This window comes from Pelophylax lessonae, assembly GCF_965119305.1.
Source record: "Pelophylax lessonae genome assembly, chromosome: 5".
NCBI lineage: Eukaryota > Metazoa > Chordata > Amphibia > Anura > Ranidae > Pelophylax > Pelophylax lessonae.
This window is the reverse complement of record NC_138772.1, coordinates 132,154,263-132,174,618: the sequence shown is the minus strand read 5'-3', so window position 1 is coordinate 132,174,618 and position 20,356 is coordinate 132,154,263.

Sequence of the window (20,356 nt, the reverse complement as noted above, 5' to 3'; positions counted from 1 at the left end):
TTTTTTTTTTGTGGAGCAGCAGCACTAATAATATTTAGGGCATAATTGCTGTCCCCTCTTCTGCGTCGCAGGTGCTATTCCTTCTGCATCAGCAGTGATTTTTTTTCTTCGTGGCACAGCAGCACTAATGGTATTTAGGGCATAATTGCTGTCCCCCCTTCTGCATTGCAGGTGGTATTCCTTCGGCATAAGCAGTGTGTGTGTGTGTGTGTGTGTGTGTTTTTTTGTGGCACAGCAGCACTAATAATATTTAGGGCATAATGGCTGTCCCCCCTTCTGCATCGCAGGTGCCATTCCTTCTGCATCAGCAGGGTTTTTCATTTTTTGTGGTGCAGCAGCACTAATATTTTTAGGGCATAATTGCTGCCCCCCCCTTCCACGTCGCAGATGCTATTCCATCTGCATCAGCAGGGTTTTCTTTTTTTAGCTTTTTTAAGTTTTTCTTTATAAAAAAAAACTTTAATAATATGGTTTATAGTGCACCAAGCACAAATGTATTGCACCCAAGCACCATATTCCCTTTCCACACTCTATTATAAAAAGTTATAAAAATCCCCCCCAACAAAATAAAAAACAATAATAAAAAAGTTTATAGTGCACCAAGCGCAAAAGTATTGCACCCAACCACCATATTTCCATCCCATATTCTATAATAAAAAGTTATAAAACTCCCCCAAAAAAATCCCCATTATGTCCGAAAGGCCAACAAGGAGAGGCAGACGCTTACAAGCCACTAAAAGAGGACAAGCAGCCTCTGTGTCCACAGTGAAAAGTAGTGGTCGTGGACAAGGTGCATCCTCTGCGGGCAGGGCACACTTGTCCTTTTGTTCGGGTGCTGGCCGTGTTATTGAGCCACAACATGTAGAAGAGATGGCGGAGTGGATAACTAAGCCGTCCTCATCCTCCTCATCCACTGTCACCCAGACTCATGCTGGTTTGCCTTCCACCACAACTGCCAAAGCGGCCTATTCCACAGGCTCCTTGTCCACAGCTACTCCTTCCATAGCCCCACCATAATGCATGGAGGAGTCACTTGAATTATTCGATCATAGTGTCAGTTGCATGATGCTGGAGGATGCGCAGCAATATGAATGCTCCGATGTTGGTTCCCAGGTTGAGAAAGGTAATAACGTGAGCCTAGAGAGAGGGGGCGAAAACAACGGACAAGAAACTAGCAGTCATGTTCCCCCAGCTGCAGCATACTGCCAAGTTTGCGCTCCAGTGACGAGGAGGGAGGGCATGATGAGTTCACTGCCTGTACTTGGGTGCCTCAGAGAATAGAGGAGGAAAGTGAGGAGGAGGAGACACAACTCCAAAGAGGCGGGATGTCCTCCAGGGTTGGTTTAGGGGGAGCCACCCTTTTGCATCACACCACAGAGCAATCTCTGTCTGAAGTGGATCGAATATGGCCATAACACCACCTGCTTGGGCACCACATGCTTGACAAGACATATGACGACCTGCCATACAGTCCATTGCCAACAGCACCTGAAAGACCCACATCATAAAAAAATGCAGACTTCTTCTTGCTCCTCATATAGGATCTCCACCCCTACTATACCCCCAAGTCTTTTCAAAAACCTACACTGAGAGGGATGATGGTATAGCAATGGGTGCCACATGTACTTGCACCAATCTGCTAGCAGTACACCCCCTGTTGATTTCACCACCAGGCAAATTTCGCTACCCAAGTTGCTGAACTGTAAAAAAAAAATACTGTCCCAGCCATACACATGCTCAGCGACTAAATGCTAGCTTGGCGATATTGCTAGCACTACAACTGCTGCCTTTTCATCTGGTAGACCCTGCCCCCTTTTGTGAATTTACAGACTGTGCTGTACCCCAGTGACAGGTTCCAAAAAGAAATTTCTTTTAACCTAAGGCCATTACAGCTTTGTACCATCATGTGGAAGGCAATGTTTTGGCCTCGTTGGACAGAGCGGGCAGCAGGAAGGTTCATATTACTGCTGACTCATTGTGCAGCAGGCATGGTCAGGGACATTACATTTCCTTCACGGTGCACTGGGTAACTGCTGGCAGCTGGGAAGGATGTAGGGCAGGGTTCAGCGCTGGAGCTTGTTCTGCCACCACGCCTCCAAAAAGCTGATGGTGATTCTTCCACATCTGTCTGCTCCACCACATCCTCTTATTCTTCCTCTATGGCCTCTTCTGCTGAATTGTCCTCTGAACCAGCAGTGTTCCCTAAGTGTTCAAGGGGCTAGACAAGCAGTCAGGCTAAAAGATGCTATGCAGTGCTTCAGTTGGTCTGTCTAGGGAACAGGAGCCAGACCGGGGCAGAGATTCTGTCAGCTCTGCAGGGGCAGGCTCAGAGGTGGTTGATGCCACGGCAGCTTGAGTCAGGAATGGTTGTATGTGACAATAGCACCTACCTTCTCTCTTCCCTTTCAACAGGGACACTTGACACATGTTCCATGCTTGGCACATGTCCTGAATTTGGTAGTGCAGTGTTTCTTGAACAATGTACCTGGGCTTACAAGATCTTCTGAGGCAGGCCAGAAAAGTCTGTGACCATTTCTGGTGGTCATACAATGCCACTGCTCGGCTTGCTAACATTCAACAGGAATTCAACCTTCCCACCAACCGCTTCGTTTGTGACATGCCCACCAGGTGGAACTCAACATTGGCAATGCTGCATCGGCTTCACATGCAGCAGAGGTCCATCAATGAGTACCTTTGTGAGTATGGCACAAGGACAGGCTAAGGGGAGCTTGGCTCCTTTTCGCCACACCAGTGGCTGCTGATAAAGAATGCATATACAGTCTTATCACTATTTGAGGAGGCCACAAGGATGGTGAGTCTCGATGATGCATGCATCAGTGGCACTATCCCTCTAGTCTTCCTGCTGGAGCACACACTTTGTGCAATTATGGACAGGGCATTTGAGGCAGAACATGGTCTCCTTTATGCAGATACCATTCCTGTGGGGCCGCAAAACACACAGGAAGAGGAGGAGGAGGATTGTGGCAGCATGGATGTAGAGAATAACATATAGCAGTCTTCAAGGGATGGTTTTCATTCCTCAGAAACCCATGGAGTTGCATGTGGCTGGGGAGAGGTTGCTCCTGACAATGTCATCCCTAGTGACCCAGAAGGCTCAGAATCTCATGCCTCCTCAAACTTACGCTGCATGGGCTCCCTGATTCTGCAAAGCCTACAAAAGGACCCTGAGGATTTTTGGTATCAAGGAGAGGGATGATTACTGGTCGGCAACCCTTCTTGACCCACGTTACAAGAGTAAAATTGCAAAGCTCAACCTGCCTTCTCAGGGGGAGCAGAGGATGAAACATCTTATGGACGCCTTGAAGAAAAATTTGTGTAACACCTTTCCAGACCACTGGGAGGTTACCATTTCCTAGACAACGCGTTTCTGAGGCTTTGTTTGGTCAAAGGAGGGGCGGCGAAAAAGGCAGCTGGCTGACTGATGCCTTTAAACAATTCTTTAGTCCTCAGCACCCAGGGCTGTTAGGTTTAAGCAACCATCAGCAGCATCTGCATAATATGGTACAGGATTATCTAGGGGCAAGAGCAGACTTGGAGACCTTCCCAACTGAGCATCCACTGGGTTTCTGGGTCTTGGGGATGGACCACTGGCCAGAACTTGCTCAATATGCAATAGTTACTGGCCTGTCCTGCTTCCAGCATGCTTTCCGAATAGACTTTTAGTACTGGAGATTTTGTGATGGATTAAAGAATGCGTCTGTCCACAGACTCCTTTGACCGGCTTACATTTATCAAAATAAATCAGTCCTGGATCAACAGCATCTATCAAGCCCCTGATGCTGATGTAACTGATTCAATTTGCTAGGGATCCCTTGAAGACTGCCTTTGCTGCCTATGCTGCCTGTCCTGTTCCTGAATTTGATTATGCTAGCTTCCAACAATGAATGGTTTAGGGCACCACCAACACCCAAGGCCTAATTTTTCTGCACCTGTATGACGGGTGTATGTAATTTAATTTTTTTTTCTAATTTTATACAGCAGGGCCTGTTCCTGTGCCCAGCAAGAGTAACTGTGAGGGGTTACAGTGTTCAGGCACTAGGGATGGGTGAATGGTTTGGGCCGAGCATAAGTTTGGCCTAAACATCGCCCATTCAGGTACTAGACTAACACCTGAACTTTCTGGGCACTTAGCGGGATGTTCATCCGCCGAGCGCACAGTCAATAGGTTGTTAAGGCTTCCCTGCTGAGAGCTGCATTTAAAAAAAAATAATTGTAAAAAGAAAATGTAAATGAAAAAAAATTGGGGTTAAAACAGCTTGGGGGACCCTTTGGTTCTTGTATGGCTTTTAGGGGAACTCCGCAACAGAATAAAAAAAAAAAAACAGCATGGGTTCCCCCCAAAATCCAATATCCTTTGGGTCTGGTATAGATTTTAAGGGGAACTCCATGCCAAAATTTAAAAAAAAATGGCATGGGGACCCCCAAAATCCATACCAGACCCTTATTCCAGCATGCAGCCTGGCAGACAGGAAAGGGGGGGGGGCGAGCCAGCGACCCCCCCTCCTGAACCACACTAATTCCTTTAAATATTGTGCCTGGGGGGGTCTCCTTAATGTGCCTGTAAAGTGGTGCATCTGTATGATTTTCGGAGCCTGCTGCAGCAATACTGACAAAAAAAATGTCATTTAAACTTGCTCGTGGCTGTAATGTATTGCCGTCCCCTGGCAATACAGATAAAAAAAAAACGGCATGGTGTCTCCCCAAAATTCATACCAGACCCTTATCCGAGCATGCAGCCTGGCAGGCCAGGAAAGGGGGGGGGGGAACGAGCGAGCGAACAAAGGAAAAAATGTAATTTAAACTTTCTCACAGCTGTAATGTATTGCCATCTCCTGCCAATACAGATTTTAAAAAAATGAAAAAAATGGCGTGGAGTACCATCCCCCCCCCCTAGTCAATAGCAGGTCCCCAGATCCCAGCCCCCCCATATGAATAGGAATTGGGTACATTGTACCCCTACCCATTCACCAAAAAAGTATACAAATAGTGTCCCCCGATGTAAATCCATTGTCAATCATGCCACCCGCCACACCTGCCGACCTAAAAAAAAGGAGAAAAAAAAAGCTCCACTCTCAGTGAACGCTTCCCGCGGACTGCATATTTGCAGTTGACAGTTCTTATATAGGGAATGGGGGGGACCACACCAGTGACATCATTCGGCAGCCCCTAGCGATATCCCTGACCCAGCATGCACTGGTCTGTGACGCCATGAGGGGCAGGGTCACCGGCGTGGCCTTGCCAATTCCCTATATAAGAACTGTCAAACCTCGAATAGGCAGTCTGCGAAAAGCGTTCCCCAAGCGCGGAGATTTTTTTTTTCAGGTCGACGGGGCTGCGTGATTGATGATGGATTTACACTATTTTTTTTTATATTCTTATGTGTTTATTTTTTTTGTAAACGTTTTTGATGAATGGGTAGGGGTACGATGTACCCGATACCCATTCACATGGGGACAGGGTGCTCTGGAGTAGGGGGGGCAGAAACTGGTATGGTTCAGGAGGGGGTGGCCGCTCGCTCATCCCCCCCCCCTTCCTGACCTGCCAGCCTGTGTGCTTGGATAAGGGTCTGGTATGGATTTTGGGAGGCGCCCTACACCTTTTTTTTTCAGTTTGGCTTCTGGTTCCTCTTAAAATTCATACCAGACTCAAAGGGCACTGTTTTTTTCATTTTTTTTATCTGTATTGCTGGGACCTGACAACACAGTACAGCCGCGAGCTAGTTTAAATTACATTTTTTCTTGTAGAAATGTCAGTATTGCTGCAGCAGGCTCCATACATCGTACAGATACAGGCACATTGGGGGATGCCCCAGGCATGATATTTAAAGGATTTTTTCATTTTTATTGTTTCACTTTAAGCATCATTAAAATCACTTCTCCTTTAAAAACGATCATTTTAAAAACATTTTTTTGCATTGATACATGTCCCTCAGGGCAGTACCCAGGCCCCTATACACTTTTATGGCAATAACTTGCATATAAGCCTTTAAAATGAGGACTTTTGATTTTTCATGTTCGTGTCCCATAGACTTTAATAGAGTTTGCATGCTAGAACATTTTCCCTGTTTGAGATATACTGATGTGAACCGAACGGGGGGGGGGGGTTTCGGCCCATCACTAGTGTGAAAGCAGGACACCACCGCCACCAGAGAACTCCAGGTGGAAACTCACCAGACAGTAGAACCTCACGCCATAAAGGAAGTCAATGAGTGTTTTGTTAAGTTCACATACTGAAAATGTGAAGATTCTCAACTGACAACTAATGCAGGCACTCTCCTATCCTGGCCTGCCTGGCTATATGCTCAGATAAGGGTCTGGTATGGATCTTGTGTCACGTGATATTCTTTAGTGAATTGAGCTTTGTGTTTAAACCTACCTTCTCCTTTATACTCAAATCACCATTTACTCAAACCCTCACCAATAAACTGAGTTCATTTATGACTAAATAGTCTTGCGTCTATTCCCTGGTACCAACTCAAAGCCAAGTTAAAGGTATCAATACTCACGTTCTTTTAACTGCTTGCAGTGACTTTCATTCAATCAGATGTGTCAGAGGGGTTGAGGTTGTTCCTGGATTTAAGGCTTAGAACAGAGAACACCAAAAAAACAAAAACAAATTACCAAGTGGCTCCTGTGGGGATAAGGCTACACATGCAGAGAGGTGGTGCGAGCTTTCAGGGATTAAAACAGGTGGTGAAGACACTGAAGAGGCATGTACTGTAACATTGTCTTACCGCCTGTCAAACGCCCTTTGAAAGCAGTCCACTGTGGATTAATCTTCAGAGGTCTAACGCTAGTGTAAACTAGCTCTTTGAGATAACATGAAGTTTTTTTGTGCAGTATAACACTTTTGGTAGTTAAATAGTAGATTTAAAAGGGCAATATTTATAAGTACAAACAAAGAAAACTAAGGAGAAAACAGAAGGATTTGGCTCCAAATGAAGGACAGTTTGGGGTATGCTTTGTGTAATTCTTTATTTTTCAGTGATGTATATTTTCTCTCCTTTTTCATAAACAAGTTTGTAGTCTGGTGTCAGTGTCTTTAATCCTCTTTCTGTGTCTCTCAGCGGGAAGCTGCTCAACAAAAATACCTTTCCTATCTTTTAATCAGCGGCAAACCACCTTGACAGCTATCATCAAAGACATTTTGTTTTTAATTATGTTGTTGGGCACACCAGAATTAAAAAACAGATGGAGCTCTGATTAGCTGGTGTTTGTCATATAAGAAGTGTTGAGTGTATGTGCTTCGTGTATCAGGATTGAACTTGGTGTCTGTGCTACTCTCCAGTCACACTATATTACTTTCAATATCTTAGGGACTACCATCGCCGGAACCACTGTTTATAGCATATGGCATTCTATTAGATATTTATTTAAGTGCACAACATTGCATTTTACCATCATAATAAATATAAAAACATCCACTAACAGTTTAGCAAATTCTCTAAACTAAACAACTATAGAATATTCAGCTAATATTATATATTCTATTAAAACTGCTCTAAACCACTCACCCTTCATGAACAAAGCTGCACTAACACCCCCACTCCACTGGGCCCTAAGGCATGGTTCACGTGTGTGCACTAGGTGGGGCTCGCGTTTGTGTGAGCACAGCAGCCTAAATGTGTTGCTATGGATATTTTGGTGATTTTATTATTGCATAGATAAAATATTAGGAACATGCTTTGTTTTAGAAGCTAGGACTCCCCTGTTGATATGCAAATTAGCTAGTTGGAGTGGTTTGTGAAGCTCACTGCAGTAAATGATGCAGGCAAAAAGTGATGGGATGGGAAAGGGCTTGAAGAAGCCATGTGCTCAGGAACAAAGGGGGCTTGTCCGGGATTTGGGCTAACGTCCAACTGAAGCAGACCTGTTTTCTGTAATGTTTTCTGTTGCTTGTGCTAGGAAAATGCTGTGTATCCGGTTTAGGAGTTGTATGGCTGCAGATGTTTCTGGTGTCCAGGAGGAGGCGTGCATCCTGCCTACATTGGCCAGAGACAGTTAGTCTGTTGCAAGGTATGCTCCACCATTGAACAGAGTTTGGGGTGATGGAATCTCTGTTTGGTTTGCACTTGCTACATGCACTACATTCTGGATCTGAAAAGAGGAAAAGGCAGGGGTAAGAGGAAAGAGACTTACTGAAAGAGCAGCTTGCAATGGTTACCAAGTGTTTGCAAGACACTGCAGTAAGGCAAGAGATTTAGAATTTAGGGCACTCAAAGTCAAACCTGCAGTGGCTTCAGAGTGTGTTCAAACCACTGAAGGCAAAGCTAACGATTTGAATGAGATGTGTGCAGCCCTCATGATCAAGTCTAATGATGCCCTAACAAAGGACAAATGCCCAAAGCCTGTAAGCAGATATAGGACATGTGCCACTGTTACTTCCCAAAAGTGGGAAACTGTGAATTTGTTCAATTCAAAAAAGTGATAGTCGAGTTGATTCAAACAATAGGAAGGCAAGGCCTATGATCATCAGGAAACAAATGTGGACTGATTTACTTAAGGTGGGGGTCCCTAGAGAGGAAATACATGAGATTCCTATGCCAGCTTTGCTTTAGAGGTGGAAGCAAGGGGTTGTGAAAAGTACATTTAGTCACATTAGGTGTTTTTGTTGCAATAGACCGGGGTATTATGCTAGAAAATGCAATTCTGTAAGATTAGACAACAGCAGGCCAGTGTTCCCAGGACAGCACAGAGACAGATGCAGATTTATTCTTTCTACTCTGTCTGATGAGGCGGGGGGGGGGGGGGTCCTGACAGCTGAATGTTCCCATCCACTCTCTCCTCTGTACTTGTATACAGCTGGCCATTCACTATGCAATATGCTTGTATAAACCCTGTAAAATTTCCTTTTAGATTTACCAGAGCTGTGGAATAGGTGGACCCACCTATCTATCTATCTATCTATCTATCTATCTATCTATCTATCTATCTATCTATCTATCTATCTATCTATCTATCTATCTATCTATCTATCTATCTATCTATCTATCTATCTATCTATCTATCTATCTATCTATCTATCTATCTATCTATCTATCTATCTATCTATCTATCTATCTATCTATCTATCTATCTATCTATCTATCTATCTATCTATCTATCTATCTATCTATCTATCTATCTATCTATCTATCTATCTATCTATCTATCTATCTATCTATCTATCTATCTATCTATCTATCTATCTATCTATCTATCTATCTATCTATCTATCTATCTATCTATCTATCTATCTATCTATCTATCTATCTATCTATCTATCTATCTATCTATCTATCTATCTATCTATCTATCTATCCAATCAGGCAGGCCCTTGCACTACATAGTTGATGGTATATATAAAGGTATTTGTATAATCAGATTGCATAGTTGCCCCATTCACATCTCTGTATAGTGGGAACTCAAATTCCTGCATGCATTTTTTTTTGGGGGCGTTTTGAAGCATTTTTGCTCATCATGCATAGGGCAGCCCATTCACTTAAACAGGATGCCCTATGCGCAACAATTGCCCCAAAGAAGTTGCAGAACTTTTTTTATAACGAAGCATGGTGTGTTTTTTACTGTGCTTTTTAATGTTTGCAGCGTGTTCTGAAAATGCACCGCAAAGCATTTGTAGCACACCCCCTAGGGAGACGCAAGTATTCTGGGATCCTCCACCCTGCACAACCAGGCACACCAAATTTCTACAGTCCCTCCAGAGTCAAAGACAGAATGTGACTTTGTTCTTTTTTGTTTTATTGAGGGTAATAACTTGGATAGGAATGGGAGATCATGGGATGCCCACTTGACTTCAAACAAATTCCAGGGACAACTAGAATATACAGTTTCTATATACAGCTTCTTTCCTTCCTCCAGCACACACTTGCATGTAGAACCCAGCGATGCCACCCTGTAGTAGTTATTGTAGCAAAGGCTCATTACAGGCAGGAGCTTGCAGCCCCTATACTTGAAGAACGTCCAGATAATATCCTGAGATTCAGGAGCAAGGGGAGCAAGGAGAGGACAGCAGGAGCTGGTCAGCACATCCAGGAGATCTCCTGAGATTCAGCCGGGTGGGCTGGTAGGCCCTAACAGGTGGTTCTGGGTGAGACAGCTAGCACTTTCCCAGCATATCCTCTCTGTGATCACCGCTCCCAGAATCACCTTTTAAGGTTCTACCAGCCCACCCATCTAAATATCAGGAGATCTCCTGGACATGCTGACCTGCTCCTGCTGTCCTCTCCTTGCTCCCGTTCCCCCAAGAAGGGTTTTCTCCATGTGTTTTTTTAGGGAATGTTCCAGCAACCAAGCCCCAGGCCTGAAGTCCCCTCCCCCCTCCCCCAGACTAGGGGGCACCCTCAAGGGCCACCAACAGCCTCCTCAGCACTCCATCTCCATCTTCCACTCGACTTCCCCTGACTGGCATGACTCATTTCTATTTATAAGGAGGCCTTTTATTGGGGATTGGCTGAAGTCCTCATAAATATTCCTAACAGCCCCTCCTAGCTTCCACCCACTATGTCTAGAAAATTCTTCAATGTTCCAGAGAACAGAGGGAGGCACAAGAAGAGCTGTCAGGATGAGTCATCCAGCCCCCGAGTCACTGATCCCTGACCAAGATTCACAACCCAGGCCTGGCTTTCAGCCAAACCAATTTGCCTACACAACTAAAATGATCTACACTAGCACACTAGCTAGAGGGTGCTACACATGCATTTTCTGTGTGGTTTGCCATGCAATCGGAAATGCACAGATGTGAATGGAGCCTCACTGGTCTTGTGTAAACACACTAATGTCACTTTCAGGCCCCATTCACACCTAGTGTAGTGGGAGCGCATATTTTGTGGCTCGTTTTTCACGTGCTATGCATAGGGCAGCTTGTTGATTTTAATGGGCTGCCCTACACATGGCAAAGTAACTCAAGGGACATTTAGCTGTGTTGTGTGTTGCACGTTTTTTACTGTGTGTTTTGCTATGTATTTTGCTTGTTTTTAAACATAGCAAAATGTGTGTTTGCTTCTGTGTTTGGTATGCCGTTAATTCATGGAAACTGAAAGCGCAACTAGTTCATTTTAGGTGTATAAAGGTGGCCATACACTATAAAATCTGATTGTACAATCTCTGTACGATCTCCTTTAGATTTACCAAAACAATATAAAAGGAGGACACACCATATATTCAATCACTCTGTATTCAATCAGGCAGGCCCTTGCACTACATTGTTGATGGTAGATCTAAAGCTTTACAGAAACCAGGACATACTGCTCCTGTTTCAGTACTTCAACTCTATCCACATGGGCTATTATCTGATCGCTCAGCTCCTCCACACTCTGCCAAATTAACGATATTTGGCTGTGTATTTAGCAAGAACAGTATTCACCTATTGTATTGAAAAAAACGTGCACCTGAGGAGTTGGATGAGAGTGATCTGCTGGAATGGGGGAGGGCAGATACAGGGTGTGTGCTAATGAGATCAGCTGGTAAACTCCTTCTTGTGTCATGTCCTAGGTCTGTCTAGGAAGTAATGGAGGTTTTTTTTATACAGCTAGCTGGACTCTGAGGTAATAAATAGAAAACTTTTTTTATTTCTGCAATAGAAGTACATTAATGCATTATTTGTACATAGGGGAGCTGGAATTAAGAAAAAAAAGGTGAACTTAGCCTTTAAACTGATCGGTTGCCTCTGCCAGCGGAGTGCCAGTGCTGGAGACAATGAGGAACACAGTGGAGAGCAGGAAACAGAATAGAGCAGCTGACTTACCTCCTTTGCAACTTTTAGTTCTTCAGATTGCACCATTGCAGCTCAAATGTTCTCCTTGGCAAATATGTAGGGATCTCTTTAACCTCTTCACGACTGCACTATAGCCTAATGACTGCTACAGCATGGCCACACTTTTTCAGGAAGGCGTCTATTGACATCCTCCTGTAATAGCGCTTCCTCCACACCGCTCCGGCGTGCATCAGGAGTGCTCTGTGATCTCTGTGTCCTTCAGACACAGCTGATCACAGATTTGGTTAAAGAGCCAATCACAGCAACTCTTTACCATGTGATCAGCTATGCCCAATCACAGCGTGCCCCCTTTCAATGCAGAGAGACCAGCGTGCCCCCTTTCAATGCACAGTGACCAGCATGCCTCCTTTCAATGCACAGTGACCAGTGTGCCCCCTTTCAATGCACAGTGACCAGCATAAATGCCCCCTTTCAATGCAGTGACTAGCGTACATGCCCCCTTCAATGCAGTGACCAGCGTACATGCCCCCTTCAATGCAGTGACCAGCGTACATGCTCCCTTCAATGCAGTGACCAGCATACATGCCCCCTTTCAATGCAGTGACCAGCATTCATGCCCCCTTTCAATGCAGTGACCAGCTTTCCTGCCCCTTTCAATGCAGTGACCAGCATACATGCTCCCTTTCAATGCAGTGACCAGCATACATGCCCCCTTTCAATGCAGTGACCAGCGTACATGCCCCCTTTCAATGCAGTGACCAGCGTACATGCCCCCTTTCAATGCAGTGACCAGCATACATGCCCCCTTTCAATGCAGTGACCAGCATTCATGCCCCCTTTCAATGCAGTGACCAGCTTTCCTGCCCCTTTTAATGCAGTGACCAGCATACATGCCCCCTTTCAATGCAGTGACCAGCGTACATGCCCCCTTTCAATGCAGTGACCAGCGTACATGCCCCCTTTCAATGCAGTGACCAGCATACATGCCCCCTTTCAATGCAGTGACCAGCGTACATGCCCCCAATGCAGTGACCAGCGTACATGCCCCCAATGCAGAGATCAGCGTGCGTGCCCCCTTCAATGCAGTGACCAGCATACATGCCCGCTTTCAATGCAGTGACCAGCGTGCATGCCCCCTTTCAATGCAGTGACCAGCGTACATTCCCCCAATGCAGAGATCAGCGTGCGTGCCCCCTTCAATGCAGTGACCAGCATACATACCCCCTTTCAATGCAGTGACCAGCATACATGCCCCCTTCAATGCAGTGACCAGCGTACATGCCCCAATGCAGTGACCAGCATACATACCCCCAATGCAGAGATCAGCGTGTGTGCCCCCTTCAATGCAGTGACCAGCGTACATGCCCCCAATGCAGAGATCAGCGTGCGTGCCCCCTTCAATGCAGTGACCAGCATACATGCCTCCAATGCAGAGAACAGCGTGTGTGCCCCCTTCAATGCAGTGACCAGCGTGCATTCCCCCAATGCAGAGATCAGCATGCGTGCCCCCTTACTTACCTGGAGCAGCAGCGGCGGCGGGTGGCTCCTCATCAGTGTCCCGGCGTCGGCTTCTCATCAGACAAGCGGCGCGTCTCCTCCAGTCCTCCCGCTCCGGCCTCCTCCTCGGCCAATGGCATGGGGTTTGCCTTGCGGCCAATCAGGAAGCGCGTATTTTCATTCACTATAGTCACACAATGGGTGGGCTCGGGGCGCACTACTCTGCGCCCCAGCTCCACCCTTTGCATCACCCTATTAGAGCCTCTGGCTCTAATCAGGTGATTTAGAAAATAAAAACATTAAGCTCCATGTGTACGGCGCCCCTGCATGCAGATTAGGGGGCCGGACGCATGGATGGGGGGGGAGCCCCTGCGCCCTCAATAGACCGGCCGCCACTGCTGACAGCCCACGAGGAGAGAAGAGCAGTAAGTGGCAATCCTGACAGGGGACATCTACACTGGTAATCAGTGCAGCCCCAGCAGTATCCTTATAATCAGTGCAGCCCCAATCAGTCCTATCAGTGCTGCCTGTCAGTACCCATCAGTGTCGCCTATCAGTACCCATCAGTGCTGTCTATCAGTGCCTATCATTGCTGCTTTTTTCAATGCCCATCAGTGCCCCCAATCAGTACAGCCTCATCAGTCCTGCCTCATCAGTGCCCATCAGTGCAGCATATTAGTGCCCAGTGTAGCCTCATCAGCACACATAAGTGAAGGAAAAAAAATACTTATTTACTAAATTTTATAGCAGAAACTAAAAACTCTTCTTTTGTCAGAATGTCTGGTCTTTTTTTCGTTTCGCAAAAGAATTAAAAACCCAGTGGTGATTAAATACCACAAACAGAAAGCTCTGTCTAAATGCCCAGTAGGCAAGTGCTTAAAGGATGCATATACTTTCAAAGTATACTTACCCTTTTTAGTGTCAATAAGTCTAAAACAAGTAAGAACTGTGAATCTCCCACAAATGAAGTGCTCAAACCTCAAATGAAACAATGTTGCAAAACATATAATATAAAATAGCATAATAAAGTGCTGCTGCAAAAAAAAAACTGTGTAATTTTTGTTACGAGACGCGGTATAAGACCCCTGCCCTTCACACTAATTCATGATAAAGGACTGACCAATCTCACACTGCGCTGTCACTTATGTAACAATGCAACTCTCAGCTGCACCCTGCACAAAGTTTTCCAGCTTGCGGAACCACAATCAAGGTGCCAGCAGCCTGGGAGCGATTGTCAATGGGTTAAGTTAATTTAGCAAATAACCCTATAATTGCCACACCCACATGTGCTGAAGAGTCAGAACTTCCACAAGATTAGCAATAATAATTATGAAAAATAAACGTCTTTACACACACTGTCAATATAGACAGGTACAGTATGTTGAGAGACTTATCATATACAGTAGCGCTCTTCAAGAGACAGGGACTCTCTTAGTTTGCAATAAAAGCTTTAGAGGCAATTTTAACACTTTTCAAAATTAGTAATGAAAAGGTCAAAATGGTGCAAATTAAATATTTACAGAAAAGGGTGTTACAAAGAAATAAAAAGACAAAAAAAGTCCAGCGAAAAAGCAAAAATGGTACAGTGGCCCTTACCAGTCCTGTTAAGTGTTCCTTGGTTTGATGTTAAGGAGAACTGTCAAACTGTCCTGGCATTCCCTTTTTCTCTGGTATCAAAGGGGTGTTGACAAAGGCCATCTGACCAATTAAGTGTCTGAGGAGTGGTTTCTGACTATGTCCCAAATTCAGTTTTCTATAGGTACTCATATCTTTTTCGTATCTACTGGGTACAGCCTGCTAACATGCATATTATTGTCCAGCATGAATTTAGCTTTGAAATGAATATAAACTTGACAGGTTTCAGATTCCCAGTTCACCTAGGAGATAATGTGGGCTGGTTCTGCTCCCAGTACCCCTAGGGAAGCCGTGTTTGGGCTCACAACGCTATAAATTAAATGAGGGAGGTAAATATGTCCAGAATCTACAATAGGGGAAGAGCTGAAAGTGTCTGGAAGACTCCATTGCTCAAGATTGCAAGGGTGGAGGTTTTATTAGGGTTTCCAGATGGGAATGTGGATTGGTTAATTAAAAGGGTCCATGTGTGTCCGATAAATGGACTGCTAAGGTTCTGGCATCAGTTAACAATTTGTTTATTGTATGACTGGAAGAAAAGGGGGAAGGGCAAGGTCACTGCTGTTATGTCCTTCGCATGACAACATGGCTGAGATGAGCTGGGACATGAACAAAATGGATGTCATAGAGCTTTTCATGGGCTCAATGCACACAATCATTACACCCCCACCTGAGGTGGTTGCATGGAAGTAAACTGCAATTTCCCTCCTGATGCGACCAACTACTACTTGCTTGCCTTGTCGTGCCACATGTCCGCCTTGCCAAGGTGTTCACCTTTGTGTTGACTGGTCGAATTGCATTGCTGGAGAACCAGGTTCCCTCTAGTAAGTGTGCTGTTCTCCCTAGCAACACTGTGGGACCAACAAAGTGGGATGTAATGGTATCCACAAAGATATCGCGGCAGCTTCCAAGGTGCCCACTTGATCACAAGACACCTCTGGCACATATGGGGTGGCATATGCTAACTTACTGGCACATGACAACATGGTTGAGGTGAGCTGGGATATGAAAAAAATGAATGTCACATACAGCCTTTCATGGACTCAATGCGTATGATCATTACAATTTGTTTTTCACCACAAAATGTTCATAGAATAATTAACACCAAGAGTCCCATCCACACTATTTGCGTGATCCAAAATCAGGTATAGATTATTCTAAATCCAAGAAACATCCGGTGAATATTCAGATAATGGTGACTTCAGTCCCTTCACCCTTCCTAATAATGGTGAGTCATCCCTGCTGTCAGTGGGATTCCCTGATGACAGCAGAACGTAAACAAAAGAGCCAGCACTGAAAACAAAACATTGTGGGAGTCCCCCCCTCAGAATCAATACAAGGCTCTTAGGTCTGGTATTATAGATTTTAAGGGGAACCACATGCCCTAAACCCTTATCCAAGCATTCAGCCTGCTAGGCCAGGAAAGGGGGGGAATGAGAAGAGAGCGCCCACAAAATGGGTACCCCTGGCATGGCACCTTGTAACCATGTTGAGGAGGACAAGGGTCTCTTCCCAAAAAACACTGGCCCAGTGGTTATAGAAGTGTGGGGGGTAGTTTATCAGAATCTGGAAGCCTCATTTAACCAATTGACCTCCAGATGATTTTACCCCCTTCATGACTAGACCATTTTTTGCTATTCAGCACTGCACAACGTTAACTGGCAATTGTGAGGTAATGCAACACTGTAAATTACATTTTTATACATTTTTTTCACACGAATAGAGCTTTCGTCTGATGGGATTTGATCACTATAGGGAATAAAAAAACAGTAAGATCACCTGTCAGTGCTCAGAGTTCTGTGTTGTTTATAACACAGCACTCCCTTCCTAAATGCTGGAGCCAATCAGAAGGTTCCAGTAACCAATCCTTGGCCGAGAATCGCTGATCAGCTTGTGCTGTAACAAATCACAGCTCAGCCGGGGCTACTCGGAGGCGCTGGTCATATACCAAATATGTAATTCAGCGTAGAGTGGCTGCCCTGCTGCAGTATATGTGTGTGGGGTGTCGGCAAGTGGTAAAAAGGGGGCCCCCAGATCCTGGTCCCCCATGTGAATAAATATGGGGTACATACTATCCCTACTCATGCACCAAAAAAATCAAAGTATTTAAAAAAATAAATAAATAAACATTTCCTCGAATATAAATCCTTCATCAATCACAATGAACACAGGCTTCCCACCAGTATCCCATATTAAGATAAGCTACCCCCTGCAACCCACAGCCACCGGTTGTGGGGAAGAGGTCCTTGTCCTACTCAACTGCCCCCCCCCTCCCATATTGAGGGCATGTGGTTTGGTATGGTATGTCCCCCGCCTTTCCTGGCCTGCAAGAATGCATGCTTGGATAAGGGTCTTGTATGGATTTCAGAGGGGACAACACACCATTTTTTTTGTTGTGGGGTACCCCTTAAATCAATACCAGACCTAAGGGTTTGGTATAAATTTTGGGTTGGACCCCACACAATTCTTTTTTTTTTTTTTTGTCTTGGGGTCCCCCTCAGTTGTAATAGTGATTTGCATTAGTGATTTGCATTAGTGAATGCATTAAAAACAAATCACACTGTAGCAAGATTGCATTGAAAATTGGACCAAAATTGCATTGCACTAGTGTGAACCTAGACTTAGGCCCCTTTCACACGGTCCGCCTCCGTAGGCGGATCCGTGTTGCTCAGCGGGGATCGATCCACGATCCCCGCTGAGCCGGCGGATGATAGCTCCGTCTCCGCTTGCAGAGCAGAGAGGGAGGTGTCTCAGCCCCCGCTGCCCTCTATGGGGGATCGGATGAGAGCGGACCGCCTGTCCGCTCTCATCCGATCCGATCCGATTACTGAACGGATGGAAAAATAGGGTTTCCATCCGTCCAGATTTCACGGACAGGATCGGATGCGGATGGCAGCGGGTGTCAGCGGAGGTGTCTCCGCTGACACCCGCTGCCCCATAGAGCTGCATGGAGGATCCGATCAGATCCGCCTAAAAAACTGACAGGCGGATCTGATCGTATCGCCCGTGTGAAAGAGCCCTTAGAGAGATTCCTATCACGCCCTGCTGTTGACTTTTAAAAGCACAATTTCTACATTGTTTCACTCTGCTTTATAATGCTGTCATCTTGCTTCCCTAAGCACAGGTTCACCCTACGGTATTTGAATACTAGATCATTCAATATTATAAATATGTATGCACAACTGTCTGTTATTTTTTGCTATGCTAATTTGTTTCGCGTACTCATCTTTCTGTTTTACTGTTAGCACAAATTATTTTTAGAAGCAACTGAAAATTCAGATTTCAACAAATTAATGTCGTCAGTATGCTAAATATGGCAATTACATTGGACTTAATTACACTTGAAAATTTATATTTGAATAATAATTTGGCACTTTTGTAAACATTGAAGAGTATTGCAGCAGTTATAATTATAGCCAAATCAAATTAATTTGGAAACAGCACTAAAAGGGAAACTATCAAAATGTTTGCTTCTGTCTTCTCAGACATTATATGATGGAAGTTGAGGTAAAGACAAATGTAAAGCTGGCCATAGGCATACAAAGGCAGTTGGACATACAAACACAATCTGGATGGCTGGAGGCAGGAAGAAGGGAGGGAGAGTAGACACATCTGGCGTTGTCTTACCTTGGGGGAAAGAAGAGGTTGGAAACATTCCCTAGCCTGGGCAATCAGCTTTTACCTTAATATGTGTCCCATTGGGGGTTTTGATTGAAAAGTCCATAGCCAACTTGCTATGAAAGGACTTTGGAAGCACTTGAAGGGTCCCAATCTTACCCCGGGTTACCTTTCTTCATATAGCTCTCAATGACATCCCTTAAAGTATTATTAAATAGATTTACATTTAGGCACAGTAGAGAGGGATTAGAACACCCTGGGCGTTGGGGAGATCCACCGTCTATAGTTGTCCTGTTTACTGTTATCACCAGGAGTGAAATTTAAAGAAAATCCCATATTTTGGGTTGTCACAAAACAGTAGGGCAGACACTAGTTATGGTGACAACCAGGGATTCCACCAATGTGGATAGATTTCCTCTCACTTTTTTCTGAGAGGGGACAGAAACTAAAGGAAAATCTCCCCAATAGTAGAAAATGGCAAAAAAAAACTGACCGAAGTTATGACCCTCCTCTTCACCTCCATGACACATACATTTTGTATGCACTAATTATATGGAAAGCTTCCCAATTAAGAAGTTGTTAACTAGAATTAGCTTACTACCCAGCCGTTTAATGCCATGCAAGCCTGTCTTTTCCAGCAGAAGTGTGGCATTTCCAAGGGATACAGCTTGAGGTGCAGTTTCTGCTGCAAAGATGAAGGCAGGAAAAGATCAAAGCAGGTTCAGTGGTAACTGGGGAAAATGGTGTAGCATGGGAGGGGCCACATAAACAGTTGCCCTAGACTCAAAATTTCCAAAGGAAAAAAAGAAACAAATAATAATAAATATTCTTCAAATATTCTGCCCAGCCAGAAGTCATCTGAGGGCTTCTCCAGGACCAGATGCAGCCAGTGTATAAGCAGCGGCATTGAAATTAAATGCAGTGGGCCAGATTGTCAGAACTTCCATTGCAGAGAGGGGAGAGGGGGTGGGGTTGGGCTCCTGTCTTTCTTACCTTGCTTTATTGGCTTAGGTGGCATCATGGAAATGGTGATCACACCGTCTCTTGACACCGTCTCGACTATTGGGCACAGCGTGATGATGGAGGAAAGTGTCAGAGCCATGTCTTAAAAATTAGGAAGGAGTGGAAAAGGAGGAGCTGATGCTGTCACCAACCTCCACGGATGCACCCATAGACACACACCCTGCGTCACCCTTCGACTGCCTGCCTGTACTGTACTGTGTGTCGAACACATGACAGGAACTAGGTGAAGATTTCCTCTGTGTCACTTTACCAAATCCAAATCATTATTCATTCATATACTTCTCAGTCAACTAGCTACATCTTGTATATTCTGCTGTAAGAGACTTTGGGAGTGCTGACAGTCCCTGGGTTAGGAGATGCAATACCTACTCTGCCCAAGGCGATGGCAACCCAGACTACGCTATTGGTTGGTGGAGTTGGTAAGCAGAAAAGTCCAAGAAAAAATGCTTACATGGCTGCCTGTTACCATCTGCTGTCTCTAATTATATGAATGTGATTATTAAACATTTCTCCCAAAAAGTCTACTATCTAGAAAATATCATGCTAGCAGTAGGTAGGAGTGGGTTTTGCTGAGGACGTTTAAAAAATGATTTTATGGTTTGCAGTTACTAACTGACCAAATGGAACTTGGCTAACTGTATCATTTCAGTGAATGAACCTTTAAGGTTTAGCCCACCCAAAGCTGATATTTCAGAGAGTAAGGCATCGCTTACACCATCGGTTTTGGGGACGGTAACACCACACATTTGATCTGCTGTTTTCCCACCCCCAGCCACTCCCCCTTATGCTGTAAAGGCAGCTGCAGGGGGTGTACACATCCAGCAGAAAAAGTGATCCCTACCTTTGCATACAG